This window comes from Hyperoodon ampullatus (genome assembly GCF_949752795.1).
Source record: "Hyperoodon ampullatus genome assembly, chromosome: 14".
NCBI classification, from domain to species: Eukaryota; Metazoa; Chordata; class Mammalia; order Artiodactyla; family Ziphiidae; genus Hyperoodon; species Hyperoodon ampullatus.
The window spans coordinates 62,420,787-62,426,432 of record NC_136927.1 but is presented as its reverse complement, the minus strand read 5'-3'; positions in this window follow the sequence as shown (position 1 = coordinate 62,426,432).

The following is a 5,646-nucleotide window of genomic DNA, read 5'->3' as shown; positions in this document are numbered from 1 at the left end:
ATCGGCCCAAGAGCCAGAGCGCTCCGCGACTCGGAGGCGGGAGGGAAGGAAGGGCGTGAGCGTCCGCCCCGCTCCCGTCAGCCCCCGCGCGCCGCCCGCGCGCCGCCCGCGCGCCGCTCCGGCCGCTCTAGCCGGCGGGCAGGCGGGACCATAGAGAGCCCGCGGCACCGCCCCCTCCACGGGCCGAGCGCCCGCTCGTGCAGCTCCCAGAATGCACCGCACAATGGCCCGACCGCCGCCACTACCGGGGCCTGAGCGGGCCTGGCGGAGCCCGAACGCGGCCCGGCCCGCAGCGCGGGGCCCGGAACGCGGTGAGTGTGGGCGAGGGCCCTGGGGGACGGCGGGGAGCGGGGCGGGAGGCAGTCTCGCTGCGCCCGCGCGCCCGGCACCCGGAGCTGCAGCACCCCTCATCTCTGGCCCCTGAGCGCGGTCGCCCACACCCCCGACCCGAGGCCCCCTCTGCGCCAGCCCGGCCCAGATAGGCCCCAGGGTGACGAAAACTTTCCCCGGACCCGATACCTGGGTCTGGGGGACCTGAAGAAAGCCCGCTGGCCCCCTCCCTTCCGAGACCTGGAGCCTCAGCCCTGGGGGGGGTCCCCCACTCCCGACCCCCCAGGCTCCCTGGAGACCCAGATAACGCGCTGCTGACCTTACCAGGGACCCGGGTCTGGGGGACGCAGATAAGCTGCACCTGCTCTCTCCTCTCAGACACGCCTACCCGGACCCACATAACCCCCTTTCCTGCTCCAAATAGTTCGCTCTTTCTCCTCTGTTTCATTTCCCAGAACCACATAACCCCTTTTGAGGCTTCCCTCAATTATTTGGTTCTGGGGAACCCAAATAATTTCTACCCATAGTTCCTTCCTCGGCGATCGTACTCCCAAACTCTAGACAGCTTCCACCCGGTACCATTTTGAGACTCTTGAAATTCAGGGAATTCGCTTTTATCTTCAGCCCCTTTAACCCTCCAGCCCGTGTAATCCATCCCCCACCGTCTCTCTTTCTTTGCGGAGGGTGGGGTGGGGGTCTCTTAGGGATCGAGATAACTTGCTCCTCCCTCTCTTCCATTCCTGAGACCTCCAGACTTCTTCCTGAATTTCTGTCCCTGGTCCGGCAGCCGTCTACCCCCAGCCCTCCCAGCCCAGGGGCGTTTAACCTTTCCCCCCATGCAGTATGGTGGTCTAGAAACGAACCAGGAGACAGGCTATCCCCTGCAAATCCTGTCCTGGCCCCATCTCGGTGGGGGAAAGGGACTTGTAAGGTGCAAGATAAGGGGACATCGGGTGTGGGGAGTTGGTACTTTCACCTGCAAGTGTTCCTGTGTCCTGGCGTGTGTGTGTTTTCCCACCTGTCTGCCTGGGACTCTGAAAGAGTGTGGCCTGGGGTTGCTAACCCTACCGCCCGAGGTGAGGCCACGGGATTGGGGGGGGTGTCTAATCAGGTTTCCTCTTGGTGAAAATGGGGCTGTTGTGAGTTGCAGCCATTTGCTCAAGGCCTCCTTAGGAGTGGGAGGCAGCGGGAATCAGAGGAAATCATGAATCAAAGGGACTCTAAAAAGGGTCCATCTACACCGATAGAAGAACTAGCAGCCCCTGTTAATCCTGTTTGATGTCTCCTGGAATGATGCAAGTCATTGAGACGCTCCAGCCTCCCTGTAATTTAATTCTCCCCCCACTCTGGAGTGTATGTGTGTTTGTGTGTGTGTTTTGGGGGGCAGCTGTACCCATTTCCCCCTTTCCTTCTCACCGTTCTCCAGTCAGTGTGTCTTTTGGATTTGTTTCTGATGCCCAGGTCAGGACCTGTTTTTTATCTCTAAGTCTATTTATAATTTCCCAGTTGCTATTTTGGGTTCTGCTTAAGGGAAGATTGTGTCCACTGCAAGGAAAGTTCCTGGGTGTGTTTCCTCCTCGGCAGGTGTTGAATTGAGTTCTTCAGATCCCCAAGTAGCTCTTGGGCAGCAGGGATAAAAGCTATTTTAGGGTAGTCACTGAAGTGGAGCTGTTAATCCTCTGTGGGTCTCTCTAGTTAAGAACACTTACAGATTAACCCTTTCCTTGGTGCAGGGGCGCTATTTCTCAACAGTTTTGGGGGGAGGTTTGAGAGAATTCAACTGTGGCAGCAGAAGGTGGGAACATGCAACTCAATACAAAGGCAAAGATAATAGCTGCCTTTTGTTGGGTACTTAGAGCAAGCCAAGCCCTGTGCTGAGCCCTTTGCATACCTGACTAAAATAATCCTTACAACAAGCCTGTGAGGTAAGTATTTTTAGTTTTACAGATGAGGAAACAGGCTAATAATGGAGAAAGAACGCAGTCTCTATAGAGATGATGTAACACCATAAAAACTATAGTTTCATCAGAGGGCAGCAGGCATCATGGCACACAACAGAGGACAGACAGACGAGGAAGCGATTTGTCTCCTTTAAAGGCTTCCAAAGAGGGCCATACAGAGTTTTTAGCAAGCATTTGTATTTGGGGCGTGGGGCCTTAATCATAGAGGAGATTCCTACAGTGAGGGAACTCTGGCCCAGGATATGGTGCTGGAGGAAGATAAAGTAAGGGGGACTGGCTCCGGGGGGTGTGCTGAGGGTTAATTGTGAGGGAAAAGGGGAAGGCTGCATTCTGGGGAGATGTTGGGAAGGGAAGGAAACTCACTCTGAGGCCTGAGAAGACTCATCTAGGGAGAAAAAAAAAAAGTAGTACTATTCAGGCCCCGTGCGGAAAAGAGGGAGACACAATTTAGACCTCAGAGACAGCACTGTTTGTATTTACACGTTTTATGTCAGACATTTCAAGAGTGTTTCACTGAATCTTCCATGAGAATTTTATAGGTAAGGAGAACAAATATCTATTTTAGAAATTGAGGAAACTGAGGTTCAGAGAAACTACGTAACCTGCCCATGGTTTCACAGCCAGTAAGTGGCAGTCTTCTGATAGCAAGTCCAAGGTTCTTTCCACAATACCTCCCTCTTCAGATCAGACGCCAGAAGGAATCTTAGGATGAAAATATACCGAGTTATACCAGTAACTGGGAGGACTTGATTGTGTTTGTTTTATGGGAACAGGTTCTGTCAGCTTCTGTAGTTGTTAAGGTTAGAGTATGAGACCAGAAGAGCAGCTTTGAAAGAGAAGCAGAATTTTTTCACAGTTTTGCAGAGGAAGATGTCTGAAGGAATAGGCCTTCGGATAATGTGGGAGAGGCCCAGGAATCTTCCTGGATGAAGGGAGTTTGCAGACAAGGAACAGAGGGAGAAAAACTAGATTTCCAGAAGGGTTCCTAAGGTAACACTAAAGCCATAGCCCCATTACGCGCAAATCAAGGCAAGCACATGGCTGCTGCCTTCCTTCTTTGGTTCTATCAGTACAACCCTGAGAGCTCTTCTTAGCCACCATCAGCCTCTTTCCTAGAAGCCCATTACTCACTCTTCCAGCAGCAGCATACTAAACTGCTGTGTCTTGTTTGTGCTTGTTCAGAAGAACAGATGAGGTGGACGTGTGGGTGGTGGGGGACATACTGTTCTCTTTCTGAGTTTGCGTGGAATTTCCAAGGCTAGGCTCCTCTCTCACATCAGCCAGAGTGATGTGACTTGCTTCCCTCTGGCTGCCATTCCCAACTTTCCAGAGGCTGAGGTGCATGATTTCACATATTGAGGGGGGGTGGGGCAGAATTTGACTTTGAAGGTGGGGGAAATTCCCTCCAAACTAGATGTTCAAATTCGTGCTCGCTCTCTACGCAATTCCAAGCTGCCTAGTAATCGCTGGTATTATAAACAGGTAATTCCACCCTTTGGAAGAAGGAGGGGACTTAAACAATGAAAGCCAGACATCAGAGGCCTTTGAGCTTTATCGTGAAGCAGGCAAATATGCCATGATGACTCGAAGGCTCAAGTGGGACTAGTTTTTAGTGCTAACACGTGACTCATGCGAAATGCAGCCACCTTTGTGCAGATCTTTCTAGGCAAATCTCCACTCGTGATAGGGAGATGTTTATCATATTACACTGCAGTGTTTCTTCAACAAGAGGAATGGTTCCTGAACAGGACGTAGCTTATGTTAATGATGAGCAAAGCTCTCTCGGGCATAAACCCGCTGATCCCATCATCTCGTTCACGGCCAGCCTGTTGGTTGAATGGTCACTGTAAGCAGCAGGTGCTAATGAGCTGAGCAAGCATTCTTTGGCCCACAGCTAGTTTGTGCAATTGGAGCCCTCCCCAGATTCTCATGGACAATCCCCAGATACCCCTTTTGCTCCCTTCACATGGAAAAGCCTCATGACCAAATTTTGGCATGACCTCTTCAAAGGAAATCCCCCTGTTATAGCAAGTTGCATTGGGGTTGGTAATCTTGTGTGATGAGCTTGTGAGTGTGAATGTGGCTCTGTTGTCCCCCTTTTGAGAATCAGTACGGTAATGCCCTTTCTCTCTTCCTCTGAGTTGAGTCAGGAAAGAAGTTGTGTCACCTTTGCTCCCCCGCCCCACTCCACAACCCAGTAGAAGGCATCAGACTTCAAGATATTGGCTCCCCACTTTGGAACTCAGTTTAAACTAGAACTTCCTGAGCATGTTAGCCAATAAGAATCCACTTGCATTCAATGACTGATTTACTCATCTAAAAGAAAGTTGAAAGTCCTTTTCTAGATGCTAGGTGTATGGAGATGAAAGAGATGTGATCTGAACTCTCAAAGAATCAGAGTTTGGTGATGGAGTCTAAGTTCTAATGCACGTGTGTTACTTGCTCATAATGGAGACATGCACGTGCTCTATGAGGGTCTTTGGGACCCTCAACACCACTCAACACCTTGCATGTTCGACGGGCTTTGCTAAAGAAGTATGGTTTGGGCCCTGAGACCAAGAGACCCAGAGTGGTGGTTGAGGGAGGGACAGGACCAGTACTGGTTTAGTGGAAATGCTGAGTCTGCTGTTGCCTTCCTCAGACAGAACCTCTTGATGTTGATATGCTATTAAGAAACACATCTGCTAAGAAACACATCTGGCGCAGGGGCTGACTCTCCAGGGTGTAAATTTCCTAAGTAATGGCTTCTTTCTTCTCTGATGCCTTTTGGGCATTTTATTGCTCCTTAGCACCTCTATGAGGAGAATTGTAGAAAGTGAGGAGGAGGTAGGGTGAAGAGGAGGAGGAGGTGCTGCTATTTCTAAATTTAGTGGAAAGGATGTAAAAGTGAAGTTAGAAGGGAAAGTCTGGAGTTTAGGGCTTTTACTTCCTCTGATTATCCTGTTTTCCTATTAGCCTAGGTGGTACTTGTAATAATAGTTACCACTAAGCACTTACTAGGTGCCCAGCCTTCTGCTGAATGCTTTATATTTATTATCTCATTTAATTCTCAAAAGATCCTTATGATGTAGGAGATTATTAAGCCCATTTTGTAAATGAGGGAACAGCTCAGGGAAGTAATTGGCTGAAAGTCACATGGCTTCTGAGTGGAAGGGCTGGGATGGAACGGGGATCTCTCTGCCTCCAGAGCCCATGTTTTCATGGTATTGGGCTCCCTAACACCAGGTGTTCTGATGTTTCAGGTGAAGAGATTGTTTTCTGAAGGCTGCGTTGGAGGCTGTGACAGAGCACAGAGCCCTGTGGAGCTGATGGGGAGGCTTTCTCAATAACATGGCCCTTCGCCATTAGCCTTGCC